Source organism: Monodelphis domestica, chromosome X, assembly GCF_027887165.1.
Source record: "Monodelphis domestica isolate mMonDom1 chromosome X, mMonDom1.pri, whole genome shotgun sequence".
Lineage (NCBI taxonomy): Eukaryota > Metazoa > Chordata > Mammalia > Didelphimorphia > Didelphidae > Monodelphis > Monodelphis domestica.
The window spans coordinates 51,196,850-51,211,374 of NC_077235.1; the positions used below are offsets into that span (position 1 = coordinate 51,196,850).

At 49.1% G+C, this 14,525-nt stretch overlaps 1 protein-coding gene across 24 annotated transcripts in view; it reads left to right on the forward strand.

The window, feature by feature from the left end:
- The first annotated feature begins 711 nt into the window (after window positions 1–711).
- Window positions 712–14,525, forward strand: part of MBNL3 (muscleblind like splicing regulator 3) — a 227,480-nt gene continuing 213,666 nt past the window's right edge. For 4 of the 24 annotated variants that reach the window (XR_008914406.1, XR_001625454.2, XR_001625455.2 and 1 more), the window contains exon 1: window positions 3,586–4,029. The gene's annotated coding sequence lies outside the window, so the exon portion shown is untranslated. Of the gene's footprint in view, window positions 937–1,790; window positions 1,867–1,976; window positions 2,020–2,330; window positions 2,597–3,585; window positions 4,030–14,525 lie in introns of those variants that run through there. The other 20 variants (XR_001625456.2, XM_007507197.3, XM_001363463.4 and 17 more) reach the window with 13 other exon arrangements.

A 14,525-nucleotide genomic window follows, 5' to 3' on the forward strand; every position in this document is an offset into this window, starting at 1 on the left:
CCCAGCAGAGAACCTTTGTCTTCTTCCAGTGTCTGGAGAAGGAATGAATAAGCTCCTCTTGTCCTTGAGAACTACGGAGTGGTCTGTAGGTCCAGAAAAATGCCCATTTTAATAGAAAAAGACTCCATTTTTAATGGAGTCATCTCTCTGTGCCCCCCCTCCCCCCTCCTCAATTTGGCTTATCAGGAAGGTAGGGAAGTAGCTCCATCCCCAGAATTGTTCAGCAGCCCGCCTTCCCAGGAGAAAAGCAGTAGGACCCCTTCTGTCTGGGGCCTATTATGAAATGTGTAGTGGCCTATTGTCTCCGGCCAGGAGTCTGGAGTGTTGGGTGGCCGGCAAATTACCTATTCCTGGTCTTGCTGGCATGGTGCAGAGGGTCAGAGGTGCTGGAATTCCTAATCCCCCCAATGAGGCGGCCTTACGGGAAACTTGGGAAATGCGTGTGCCGCGTGTGCGTGCGAATGTGTGTGCGTATGGACAGGGGCACACCCGCACGAGTGTGTGCACGAACCTCGCACTAGTAGGGCTGCACACCGTCGTGGAAAAAGCAGTGCTCACCAAAGTTAGGGGGAGCATAAAGAGGCCTTTGTTGGCTGGGCGATAACAGTTCCTCATTTGTGAGATCCTTGTGTATAAAGTTATATAATTCAGCCTGGCCTTTTTTTTTTTCCTTCGGAGCTGACTGCGGTTTCTGAATTGCCGAAATGACTTCCCATATGTGATAGGGATTGGACTGTGAGAACTCTGCAGGTCATTAGGCAAGGTGGGGGGTAAGGAGAGGGTGTAGAGGTGAGGCCAAGGGGTGGCGGCAGTGGCGGCAGGGCTTCCCAAGAAGGCAGCAGCTATTCTCCGGCGCTTTATTTCTGTTTGCTTCCAGAAGCCGGAAACTTCTGAGTCCTAGGTCGTTTGTGCTTCAATTCTCTCCATCTAGGGGAGGTGAGAGATACTGCTCTGTCATACCGTCTCAGAGATTATTTGTGGAATACTTTAAAATGGAGGGGGGGGCTTCCCAGCGATTTTAAGGGCGGACTTATCCAGTTCTACACCCGTGTCGGTAATTAGCCAGCCACCAGTGTAGTTCCGCTAACAAACAGGTATTGATTTCTTGCCTCAAATGAGTTTGGGGTTCTATTTCGGGCCGGCCACAGCACAAATGAAAAGTAGCACCAGCCATTCTGGGATTGGACTCCGAGACTCAACCGCTTGAATTTTTCCGAAGCTTGTGAGCCTGGCTAAATTGTCCTAGGAACACCAGGCATTTGGAGCGGGGAAGGGATCGCTCGGCTTCCTGGCATCCCCCTCCCCACCATTGTACAAATGTGTTAACTGAGAGGCAGAAGGGACTGGTGAAATAGAATTCAGATCCTGGGAGCAGGCAAGGGTTGTTCATGTCCAGCCATTTCTCTAAGAGCGCCACTGAAATTCCTTATCCACTACCCCGGGATTTAAAAATAATAATAATAATAATAATAATAATAATAATGAGCCGAATAACCTGTAGGGCTCCGATCTGGCATTATTAGTCAATGCCTGAGATTTATGCAGTCAGGCGCTAGCTGAGGCTTCTCTAATACTTTTATGTCTCTGGGCAGTCTAAAGACATCTAGCTGCATAGATGTAAAATTGTGAGTTGGTAAAATACAATATTGCACGTCTTTGTTTTTCTATTTTCCTCTGAAAAATGTTGGGGAGCTAGCTCATTTCAAGGCTAACCGCTCCTCCAGCTCCACTTAATACAAAAGTACTTTGCAAGGCACAGCCTCTCTCCCCCCACCCACCCTTAGCCCCCGCCCCCCTAGCCCTTATCAGAGGGAAAAAATGGTTTGGGTATTCAGTGAGAGGCAGAGGATGGGGGTAAGCCGACTTGTGAGTATGTGGTCTCTTCTCGTTTCCCCTCTTTTCTAATCTCTGTTTCTTTTCATTGTATTTTTGATTTTTTCTGGTAGCTTATATATCTCTCCTTTTCTATCTTTTAGATGCCAGCGATTGTGTTTTAGATGAATATTAGCCTGCGGACAGGTTTGTTTGTGCTTCTTTCTCTTCCTCCCTCTCCCTTTTATAACGCTAGATTTCTATGCCGGTTATTGTTATTGTGCTAAAACTTTTTTTTTTAGGAAGTGTGGCTTGTTGTATGAACTCTTTGCCTTGGTTTTTTTTATTAGTTCAAATGTGAGGCTGATAAAAAAATTTTTTAAAGGCTGCAGCTTACCAAGGAAGTGGCTGCTTTATTCCTCGGGGAACAGACTCGCGAGTGCCTGGGTAGCCCAAGCTAGGCTCCGTTCGGAAGGTTTTTGCTTATTTTTAAATTGTCTCGCACCCCAGTGAAATAAACCCGAGCTTCAGGGCTTTGGTTCTGACGCACCGAAACGGTGCACAAAGACTCAAATTGTGTGGCTATGCGTGTGTGCGATGGCAAGAATGCAATGTATCCATATGCCAGGTGTGAGGAACAGGGGAATTCTTCAGCCGGGCTTTGGAATCCTAAAGGAAAGGAGAGGCTTCGAGAGAGAGCCAGAAAGAGGCAGACTCCCGAATTCCCTCCGACTGGGCTGGGTACTCGCCTAATTTAGGGGCAGAGCGAAGTGCTGTGAGCAAGGTGAGCTGTGTGTGCCAGGGCTGGGGCAGCTCTGCGCCTGGACTTCCTCCCTCCCTAGCCCTAGCCCTAGCCCTAGCCCTACTAGCCCTAGCCCTAGCCCGGCAAAAGGACAGGCGGGCGCTGCGGGCTGCTATGTGTGCAGCCAAAGGAGCCAGCGTACCTATTTTGGGGGTTGCGCACCTTCCCTGTTGCCGTCCCCCCCCCCTCCCCCGGCCTTTTCCTGGCTCTAGGGAGTTTTGTTTTTTTTTTTTTTTAAATAAAGACGGCGCATTTCTTTATCGCATTTATTAACCGATCAGCTCGGGAAGGCAGCAGCTGCCGCTGCACACTGCCCGCACCCCCACCCCCAACTCCTTTGCTGGTTTGAGCAAAGCCAAGCCGTCCGAGCCGGGTTGGGCTGGGCTGGGCTGGGCCAGGCCGGGCCGGGTCGGGCCAGCCGGGCTCGGCTCCGGGCTGGTGGGGCTGCGCTGATCACCGAGCCTCCACCTCCCCCTACCGGCGCCGAGCCCCCCAGGTCCTGGTGGTGTGTAGTGGGGAGCGCCCCTGGGTGTGGGTCTCTGAGTGTGTGAGTGTGTTTTTCCTTCCTCTCCCGTGTATTTGTTTGTGTTAATTGGTTTGTTGACTCACCTTAGAGTATTGATAGATGCATTTAGCTAGAGAGGAGTGAGGCTTTCGCCTGGGTTGCTATGGCAGCAGCCAGCCCCAGCTCCAAGCATGTGCGACATAGATCTTGGAAGCTATTAGGTGCACTCAGGCTGGACTGAACCAAGTCGGCCGGGGAGGGGGGGGGCCGCTAGTGAGGAGGGGGAGTGCTCTGCGGAGTCGGGGGGCTCCTGGCGGGGCCCAGTGACCCGCCCCGGAATCCAGGAGCCCACCGCGAGCCCGAGGCTGCTGTTGCCAGGGCGGGCGCGGCGGCGCGCGACAGCGGCGGCGGCGGCGGCAACGGCGGCGCGGCGGCGGCGGAGTCTTCTCTGCAGCGGCGGAGTCCTGGAGGCGCGGAGGCGCGGGTGGCGCGCGGCGGTGGCGGAGGCGCGCGGGCGGCGGCAGCGGGCGCGGGGCTCGCTCTCGACTTGACAATTTATCCCCCAGAGCTGCATACTTGGAGCTGGCTTGCACGTCCCAGTCATGAAGTTCTGGAGGTGGGGCGGGCTTTAATTTGCTCCTATCTAATGATTTCTGAAGCCGGGCTTTAAAATGGCGGCATCCGTCCTGCACCCCTGCTAAAGCCTCCCCCAGCACTTGGGCGACTTTGCTTAGTGCTGCTTTTGCTTCTGCAGCTAACATATGGCATGTGCTGCTGCTGCTGCTGCTGCTACTGCCGCTGCTGCCGCTGCTGCCACCGCCGCTGCTGCTGCTGCTACTGCTGCAGCTGAGAGCTGGGCCCCATAGTAGCCGAGCCAGCCGCCGCTGCTCCTCCCGACCATCAGTGGAAGGTAAGGCGCGATCGGACTTTTCTTTTGGGGAGCTAAGTTCTTGAGGAGGTGTCCCCCCAAGCCGCCTCAAGCGTCAGAGGGAGCTCCCTCAAACCCAGAACAATCAGAGTAACCTTAATAATATAGCCAAGCCCTCTTTGCCAGCCGAAGAGAGGTACCTTTTGACGAGGTGAGATATTTGACGGCTCTTTACATTATTTTTTCCCTTTCTCTTTGGGGTTTTTTTTTTTGGCCAAAATGCCTACAAGGGGGCTTACTGCTTGGCATTGTAGTCGGAAATCATTTGCGCAACTGGACATTTTAAAAAATACTCTTCCCCCCCTCCCCATTTTTTTGGGGAAAACGCAGTGCTGTAAACTGTAAACGGCTTCCTCGCCAACGCTCTCCCTCTGCGCTCCGGCTCAGCAAACGGGGCAAGGCTTTCCTCCCTTTTTTTTTTTTTTTATACTACGGGGACATGGAAAGAATGACGCTTTTAGATTCTGAGGGATGTTCTGAAGGCGATGGGGGGGGGGGTTCCCATTTTCCGAGCAAAGAAAGAAAGAAAGACCGCCTGCAGCAAACGAGTAGTGAAAGTTTGGTTTGTGCATTATTTGATTGCGTCTCTCAAGAAAGGGGGGGGGGGGGGTGCGGCGAACCTACTGGGTGGATTTGGGGCTCTTGCGCCTGGCTTAGGGGACACAGCTCGGTGCCCTTTTTGTGGCGTTCATTCTTGTCTGCCTTTTCTTAGGGAAGTGCTTCTTTGTGGGTGAACTTTCCCTTCAATTTGAGGATCCGGGACTCGCTGCAGATTACACGCATAGCTCCACAGCCAACAGGACTGCAATCGCAGTCAAAACATTTCTCTTCCTTTCATTTGCAAAGGGTTGTTCAATTTTGTCTGTGGGCTGAATCCATTCCCACCCCCACCCCCACTCCCACCCCGTCCCCCCGGCTTTCAGAACCAATTTCGAAGACTTGGGAAAAGGGACAGTTGGTTGCTTTACATACAAATGCTAGTGATGAAACACTGGGCTCGGCGGCGGCTGTCTTTGCGGGCTAAAATCGGTCCCTCTCGAGGTCTTAGCTGTGTACAGCTCTCCTAATTCGACCGATTTAAACCAAGAAGTTACTTTAAAAAACAACAACCTCCAAATGACCATCCTCTCATTTGGGGGGGTTTCTTTTGCCCCCTCCCCCTCCCCATCCCGAGCCCAAGCCCCGCTAACCAGTCTTTTTGCCTGTGGGCTGGCTTTTCCGTTCCCATTTCTGGCTACTCGTACCTCTCCCCAAGCAATAGAAACTACTTGACAGACTTCCATAGCATAATAGTTACCAAGAGAGTGAGAGGGGTGAAGAGAGGAAGCCAAAAGATTTTTCTGTACATCTCCTAGGGCATGCGCACTTATTCAGCCTTGCCACCGCACTGTAGTCTGCCTAGAAACAAAGAAACAGAGCCCAGTTAAAGTGGTGTTTACTATCTACTGTTTTGCTCTAGTCATTGTTAATTGAGCCAGCTAGCCTGAGGGGCTTCTTGCCTCCCCCAGGAGGGGCAAAATGATGCCGGGGCTGGGGCTGGGGGGCAGGTAGATGCTACTAAAGAACGAGTCCAGCCGGGCGAGGCAGTAACTTCTCCCCTTTTGCCCAGGCACACACTTCGATCCCAGGTCTCCATCGGTTCTGCCTTCCCATAGGTTTTCCTTGCTGAATCATTGCAGACCTCTGCGCATCAGACCTCTTAAATTACAGGCACGGGTGTCAGATTTGACATATGCCGCAATAGTGCTCAGCCTGCTAGCACATCGTGGCCAAACTAGCCTAATAGGAAACGTTGGGGGAGAAAAGCGGGACCCATAGAAGAGCTTTGGGCTCTTATGGCAACATTAGTTGCTTGTTGGAAAGATCTTTGGAAAGAGAGAATAAAGGAGGCCAGCGGGTAATACTTGTAGCAGCCGAGTCCCCCACGTCACTTCTGCCTGCGTTGTTGGGCAGTTCTGATGATCCCCAAAGTGAATAGGAAACAGTGCCTTTTTCTCCTGATTTGTCTGGCCACAGCTCTAGGAATTCCATAAGCTGCAGTGGCTAGAGGAGGGGAGAAACTGCAGTTTTAGGGGAGAGGGTGTCAGATTGGTACATTGGCAGATGACTAGGGGGCTCACTGGGGACCGAGTGCCTCGAGCTGGGGCCATCGGGGTTCTCCCCAGGCCCCTGGGCTCCAGCAGAAAGTACCTTCGCGATTTAGGCAAGAACTTGACATTTAAACCGTGTATGTTTCACTTCATTGTCTGGATTCCTTTGGACTTGTAATTCAGCCTGGTGACCGGTAGGCTCGCGTTATCCACCCTGCCTGCTTCTCAATATGAAAAAGTAATCAAAGCATCTTAGGAAGAAGGGGATGTGGTTTGAAATGTTTGTATGGCGTTGGGCTGGGCTGGGCTGGGCTGGGCCAGGCCAGGCCAGAGGACACTGCACCGTTCTGGTGACCAGCAGCCATTGTGGCTGCTGCTGTGACAGTGTGTACTCTTTACAGGTAGTATCTGTCTTTTCCAGGTAGTCTGATGGCGATGCAGATTTTAGTTTGCATTCTAGCCTGGCCCACCTGCCAGGACAAGAATTTAAAGGCAGAACAAGGTGGTGGCTTTTTTTTTCTCTTTCAGGTTTGAAAGAAATGGTGGGATAGGATTAGAAACATTGGGATTTAGGGCATATCAAGCAAGAATAAATTGCCATACATGTTCGACATGTAATTTGATCTTGTAATTAGAGTGAGGTAATAGTCTCTGGCTTGTTAAAACTATCACATGTCAGTGGGGGCTCACAAGTCTATGTAGCCCTGCCTCGCTTGGGGTGGTGGGATACCTGCAACAATGTTGTTAAGTTCTTTATATAACTGAACAGATGAATTTCTCTCTCCTCCTCCCCCAACCCATTCAGAGCCTACTGCTCCTGCTGTATGGCTCTTTAGGGCAAGGGAAAAAGATCACAAAGCTCAGAATTGTTCCCCATCACTTTGGGGGTATTGGGGGTGTGTGAGAGTTGTTTCTTATAAGTATAATATAGCTATGGCTTATTGAAAAATAAAAATAGAACTGTGCCTCAGTCAGCTTCAGTGGCAGGCATAGTGACTATTTTCCAAGGAAAGAAAATATACTATTTGATGGGGGAGGGGGAGTAATTTTATCTGCAGTTAAAAAAAATCATGCCCAATGAGGATGCCATTAGGTATGTGCCAGGGTGTACTTTTAGATTGGAAAGGACACATAGACTGGCGTGGCACCCTTCCTTTCCCTAAAATGGCTAGGATACTGTCCAGAGATTCCAGTGCCCCATGTGAACGACAGCCAGGGAGCTTTCGGATTAGTGAGTATCAATTACTTTATCAGGTGTTAATGACTTTGCCTAAAGAAAAGTTCTTTTTTAGGTCATTCCAGCTACCAGTAAAGAGCTCTAATAAATCTGCCACTTAGTCCTGCTTGGTATTAAATTGATGACTGTGGTTTTAAAAAAACTGATGGGGAACAATCATACAGTCAGGGAAGAGCTTGTAATCACTTTTATTGGAAAGAGAGAAGCTGAGCGGGGAAAGGTCAAGGTTGCCGCCTAGCCAACTGAACAGGACAGCATTGCCATGGCCCCTCCTTCGCCCCCCCCCCCCCCAGCCCATCCCCTAGAAGACTCCAGCTTCTTGGCTGCTCTTTTAGTAGATTCTCTCCCGGTCTCCTACTGGCATGTTTAACAGGTGTGAGGAAACTGAGGCATAGGGAGGGGCCCTGGTTTCTCAAGCCAGGGAGTAATCCTGAAGGAGGAATAATAATCCCAGCAGTGACGGTGATCCTAGAAGAACCGTCTTTCGTACTGCGTTTCTTCTGCTAGGGCGAGTGAGCTCATGAATCCTCCTGGCTGCTTTAAAGGAGCGCTGCCGGAGATGCAGAGTTGATGAACTCTGCTCGTTAAAATGTTATGGCCTGCCCCGGGAACCACTTCTGTCAGCGGGTAAGTTGACTCCGGGGTAGAAACTCCCGGAGCCCAGTGTGGAGCGTGCCTCCCCTCAGAGAAGCTCCCAGGGACTAGGCGTTCGGAGGGTGCACCAAGAGCAAGCTGCCACTGCCCGAGACTGGCGGCTCCGAAATGGAGCAGGCTAGCTAGCTGGAGGCTATTTGCTACTCTCTGACCACGGCAACGCGGAAAATAGGCCGATTTCCTTCCCCTGCTCCCCACCCGCAAAATGCAGTCACTCCAGCGGGTTCAGTTCCCTCCATCAACTTTCTTCCTGACATGGGTCCACTTGGGAGCATAGTCCCGCAGGGCGGATGAACATCATCTGCATTTTAGGGGCCCAAGAAAGTGAATCACAAAAGGGAGAGGAGACTGCAGTTGCGAGGGAATCCAGGGCCGAATTCCAACTGGTGCCCCCTCCGCCGCCCCAATATTTCCACTGGTACCCCTCCGTATTTCCACAGCAGAGAGAAATCTCAGCCGATGCCCCTCCCACTTCGACTGCAGACAGTACTTCCAACTGATGCCCCCTTTTCCACTGCAGATAAGAATCCCCACTGATGCCCCCCAACTTCCCACTGCAGGCAAGAATCTCGCTCAACCAGCGCTCCTCACGCTCCCCCTGCAAACACAATTCCCAGCTGGTTCCTCTTCCCTCCCCCCCAAATCCCACTGCAGGCAAAAAACCCAAGTTGATGCCTCCTTCCCCCCACACTTCTACTGCATCCAAGAGCCTCATCTGCTAAACCCTCCCACTGCAGATAAACCCTAGCTAGGCCCCCTCTCCCCAATACTCCCACTGCAGACAGACACCAACCCGAGCTACCTCCCCCACCCATTCACTGCAGACATGAATCCCAGCTGGTGATCCCCCTACTCCGACTACAGACACAAACCCCATATGGTATCCCCCCACTCCCACCAAAGAGGTGAACCCTAGCTAGATGTGCACGTGTGCGCGCACACACACATCCTCTCTCTGTCTCTCACTCCCTTTTTCTCCCTATATTTTTCTCTCTCCCTATTTCTCTTTCTCCCTCTCTCTTTCTTCCCTCTCCTTATTTATATTTCCCTTTCTCTCTCTTCCTCTCTCTTTATTTCTCTCCCTTTTTCTTTCTTTCTCTTTCTTCCTCTCTCTTTTTCTCTCCCTTTTTTCTCTCTTTCTTTTTCTCCCTCTCTTTCTCTCCCTCCCTCCCTCTCTTTATTTCTTTCTCCCTTTTCTCTCTCCCTCTCTTTCTTTCTCCCCTTTCTCTTTCTCCCTCTCTCCCTTTTTCTCCTTTCTTTATTTCTCTCGCCCTTTCTCTCTTCCCCTCTCTATTTATCTTCCTATCTCTTTCACTCTCTTTCTCCCCCTCTCTACTTCTCTCTCCCCCTTTTCTCTCTCTCTCTCCCTCTCTATTTCTCTTTCCCTTTCTCTCTCTCCCTCTCTTTCTCTCTCTTTTCTTTCTTTCTCTCCCTCTCTCTTTCTCCCATTCTCTCTCTCTCTCCCTTTTTCTCCCTCTCTCCCTTTTTCTCTCTCCCTCTCTCCCTCCCTTTTCTCTCACCCTATCTCTTTTTCTTCTCTCTCTCTTTATTTCTCTTTCCCTTTCTTGCTCTCTTCCTCTCTCTTTATTTCTCTCCCCTTTTTCTTTCTCCCTCTTTTTCTCTCCCTCCCTCTCTTTATTTCTCTTTTTCCCTTTTCTCTCTCCCTCTCTCTTTCTTTCTCCCCATTCTCTCTTTCTCCCTCTCCCTTTGTTTTCTCTCTTTCCCCTTTTCTCATTCTTTCTTTATTTCTCACCCTCTCTCTCTTCCTATCTCTTTCACTCTGTTTCTCCCCCTCTCTATTTCTCTCTCCCCCTTTTCTCTCTTTCTCTCCCTCCCTCCCTCCCTCTCTTTATTTCTTTCTCCCTTTTTCTCTCTCCCTCTCTTTCTCCCCTTTCTCTTTCTCCCTCTCTCCCTTTTTCTCCTCTCTTTATTTCTCTCGCCCTTTCTCTCTTCCCCTCTCTATTTATCTTCCTATCTCTTTCACTCTCTTTCTCCCCCTCTCTACTTCTCTCTCCCCCTTTTCTCTCTCTCTCTCTCTCCCTCTCTATTTCTCTCTCTCTATTTCTCTTTCCCTTTCTCTCCCTCTCTATTTCTCTCTCTTTTCTTTCTTTCTCTCCCTCTCTCTTTCTCCCATTCTCTCTCTCTCCCTTTTTCTCCCTCTCTCCCTTTTTCTCTCTCCCTCTCTCCCTCCCTTTTCTCTCACCCTATCTCTTTTTCTTCTCTCTCTCTTTATTTCTCTTTCCCTTTCTTGCTCTCTTCCTCTCTCTTTATTTCTCTCCCCTTTTTCTTTCTCCCTCTTTTTCTCTCCCTCCCTCTCTTTATTTCTTTCTCCCTTTTCTCTCTCCCTCTCTCTTTCTTTCTCCCCATTCTCTCTTTCTCCCTCTCCCTTTGTTTTCTCTCTTTCCCCTTTTCTCCTTCTCTCTTTATTTCTCACCCTCTCTCTCTTCCCCTCTCTATTTATCTTCCTATCTCTTTCACTCTGTTTCTCCTCCTCTCTATTTCTCTCCCCCTTTTCTCTCTTTCTATCTCTCCCTCTCTATTTCTCTCTCCCTCTTTCTTTCTTTCTCTTTCTCTCTCTTCTTTTTCTCTCTTTCTCTTTCTTTCTCTCCCTCTCTCTCCTGTTCTCTCTTTTTTTTCTCTCCCTTTTTCTCTCTCCCTCTCTCTCCCTTTTCTCTCACCCTATCTCTCTTTCTTCCCCCCTCTTTATTTCTCTTTCCCTTTCTCGCTCTTTCTCCCTCTCTTTATTTCTCTCTTTTCTTTCTTTCTTTCTCCCTCTCCCTTTTTCTCTCTCTTTTTTCTCTCTGCCTCCCTCTATTTATTTCTCTCTCCTTTTTTCTCTCTCTCTTTTTTCTTTCTATCCCTTTTCTTTCTCCTCTCTTTTCTCTCCCCTTTTCTCTCATTCTCTTCTCCCTCTCTACCTCCCTTTTCTCTCACCCTATCTCTTTTTCTTCTCTCTCTCTTTATTTCTCTTTCCCTTTCTTGCTCTCTTCCTCTCTCTTTATTTCTCTCCCCTTTTTCTTTCTTTCTCTTTCTCCCTCTCTCTTTCTCTCTTCCTTTCTCTCCCTCTTTTTCTCTCCCTCCCTCTCTCTTTATTTCTTTCTCCCTTTTCTCTCTCCCCTCTCTTTTTCTTTCTCCCCATTCTCTCTTTCTCCCTCTCCCTTTGTTTTCTCTCTCTCCCCTTTTCTCCTTCTCTCTTTATTTCTCACCCTGTCTCTCTTCCCCTCTCTCTTTATTTATCTTCCTATCACTTTCACTCTGTTTCTCTTTTTCTCCCTCTCTTTCTCTTTTTCTCTCTCTCCCTCTCTCTTTATTTCTCTCCCCTTTTCTCTCTCTTTCTCCCTCTCTCCCTTTTTCTCTCTCCCTTTTCTCTCTCTCCCTTTCTCTTACTTTCCCTTTTTCTCTCTCCCTCTCTCTCTTTCTCTCTCCCTCTCCCTTTTTCTCTCCCTCTCTCTTTGTTTCTCTCTTTCTCCCTCTCTCTTTCTTTCTCTCTCTCTCTTTCTCCGTCTCTATTTTTCTCTCTTTATTTCTCTCTCCCCCTTTTCTCTCCTTATTTCTCTCTCTCCCTCTTTCTTTCTTTCTCTTTCTCCCTCTTCTTTTTCTCTCTTTCTCTCCTTTATCTTTCTTTCTCTCCCTCTCTCTCCTGTTCTCTCTCTTTTTTCTCTCCCTTTTTCTCTCTCCCTCTGTCTCACCTTATCTCTCTTTCTTCCCCCTCTCTTTATTTCTCTTTCCCTTTCTCGCTCTCTTTATTTCTCTCTCTTTTTCTTTCTTTCTCCCTCTCCCTTTTTCTCTCTTTCTTTTTTCTCTCTGCCTCCCTCTATTTATTTCTCTCTCTCCTTTTCTCTCTCGCTCTTTTTTCTTTCTATCCCTTCTTTCTCCTCTCTTTTCTCTCCCTTTTTCTCTCATTCTCTTTCTCCCTCTCTCCCTTTTCTCTCTCTCCCTATCTCTACATCTCTCTTCCTCTCTCTTTATTTCTCTCTCTCCCTCTCTCTTTTTCTTTCTCCCTCTCTCTCCCTTTCTCTCCCTCTATTTCTCTCTCCCTCTCTCTTTATTTTTCTCTCTCCCTTGCTCTTTTTCTCCCTCTCTTTCTCTTTTTCTCTCTCTCCCTCTTTCTTTATTTCTCTCCCCTTTTCTCTCTCTTTCTCCCTCTCTCCCTTTTTCTCTCTCCCTTTTCTCTCTCTCCCTTTCTCTTACTTTCCCTTTTTCTCTCTCCCTCTCTCTTTTTCTCTCTCCCTCTCCCTTTTTCTCTCCCTCTCTCTTTGTTTCTCTCTTTCTCCCTCTCTCTTTCTTTCTCTCTCTCTCTTTCTCCGTCTCTATTTTTCTCTCTTTATTTCTCTCTTCCCCCCTCTCTCCCATTCTCTCTTTCTTTCTCCCTCTCTCCCTTTTTCTCTTCCTCTTTTTCTCTCTCTATCTCTCCCTTTCTCTCTCCCCCTTTTCTCTCTCCCACTCTCTATTTCTCCCTTTCTGTCTCCCTCTCTCTATTTCTCTCTTTCTCTCTCCCTCTCTTTTCATTTCTTTCTCCCTCTCTCTTTATTTCTCTCCCTTTTCTCTCTCCAGCTCTCTTTCCTCTCCCTCTCTTTATTTTTCACTTTCCCTTTCTCTCTTTCTCCCTCTCTCTCTTTACTTCTCTCTCTCCCTCTCCCTTTCTCTCTCTCTTTATTTTTCTCTCTATCTCTCCCTTTTTCTCTCTTTATTTATCAATTTATTCTCTCTCTCTCTCTCTCTCTCTCTCTCTCTCTCTCTCTCTCTCTCTCTCTCTCTCTTACACAATATATGCAGGAACTCCATCTGGAACACACACCCCACTCCCACTGAAGACACAAATCCCCACTGCTGCCCCCCACTCCTGCTGTAGACACGAACCTGATTTCGTCTCCCCCACTCCTCTACAGACAATAACCCCGACTAGTACTCTCTCAGCTCCCCCTGCAGACATCACTGGTGCCCTTACCCACCCTCCCTGCATTGTACACAGGGAGCCTAGTTGCCTCTCCCTTTACTTTCAACAAAGAAACAATCCCATTTGGTGTCCCCACTCTTTCTGTGCCCAAGAAAACTAGGTGGTGCTCAGCACTCTCATTGGAGACATGAAACCCCATTTTGTAATCTCCTTCCTACTGCAGGTAGGAATTTCAGTCATCCTGCTTGGCATAGCCTGGCACAAACCCTATCTAGTGCCCCCTTCCACTCCTACTGAGGCCAGGAATCCTAGCTGGTGCTCCCTCCCTGCTTTCTACTGCAGTCAGCGTTCCCACCTGTTGCCCTTCCCCATGCTCCTGCTACAGACAGGGATCTCAACCGTAGCTCCCCAGTTCTCCTGACCCTAGTCCTATTGTAGACAGAAACCATGGCTAATGCCCCCTCCTCCCATTCCTAGTACAGAGATGGATCAAAACCTTGCCCCCCACCCCCCAAATGATGATGATGATGGCTATAGTTCCTTAGGGTCTGCCAAGTGCTCTACCTATGCCATCTCATTTGAGAGATGCCCCAGCTGACGCCTCCCCCTCGTACTGCCCACTGCAGACCGGGCACCACCTGTCGGAATGCCATCTGTCTCATACATGTCTCAGGGAAACCATTCCGAATTCTGAGGACCCCCTTTGAGCCAGACTTGCAAATGACCTGTCCTCCCTCACCCAAGGCAGAATCGCACTGTGCAGCCTCCTCTCCTATGGAGTTGAAAAAGCAATTGTCCCAGGTGAAAATTGAAAGACCCTGGGACCTGTCTCCTTTCCAGGGAAACACTGATTGCCTATTTAGAGGGTGAATTTGCATGGGGTTTTATTTCCCGAGATACTGGCATGAATGGCTGCTCTTTTTACGGCACCCAGAAAAGCAAAGTCCAAATGGTGGCCCAGACCAGAGGCACCACAATCCTCTTTTGTGCCCAGATAACCGTACCCCTTCGGGCAAAGCTTCACCTCCTCTCCTTATGTCAGTGGAACCTGGCCAAACTGGGGCAGGCCTGAGGAGGAAGCAGGCAAGCTGCAGGGGAAGAAAGAAGCAAAAAGAAAAGAAAGCTTGCTCCTGGAAGATGGGCAAGAAAAGGGAAAGCCAGGAAGGCCGTTTCCATTTCATCCTTTTTTCTGCTGCCTTATTATCCCTGGTGCCTAGCACAGTGCTTCACGCACAGTAGGTGCTTAGTAAGAACTAAATTCAACTGAATTCCTTCTTTCTTCCCTTCCCCCAGACTCCAAATAAAATAAAACATCAGAAAAAGAGAAGGTAATTTTAGCCCTGGTCTGTATCCTGTAGCATGATTCTGCATTTATTTGCTTTGCTAATTGAGGAAATTAATTTGTCATGTAGTGTTAAGGTTACTCTTGGCCCTTCCACGGGACCTTCTATTCAAGGCAGAAGCCCATACTCTATGTGGATTGTTTTTATTTTCAACAGTCGGTCTGAAGTATTTGATTATTTTTTTTCCGGGACAGACTTTTGAACAAAACACAGAGCCGGATGCGCTCCATGTACCAAATCCCTCCTTCCGTAGCCCG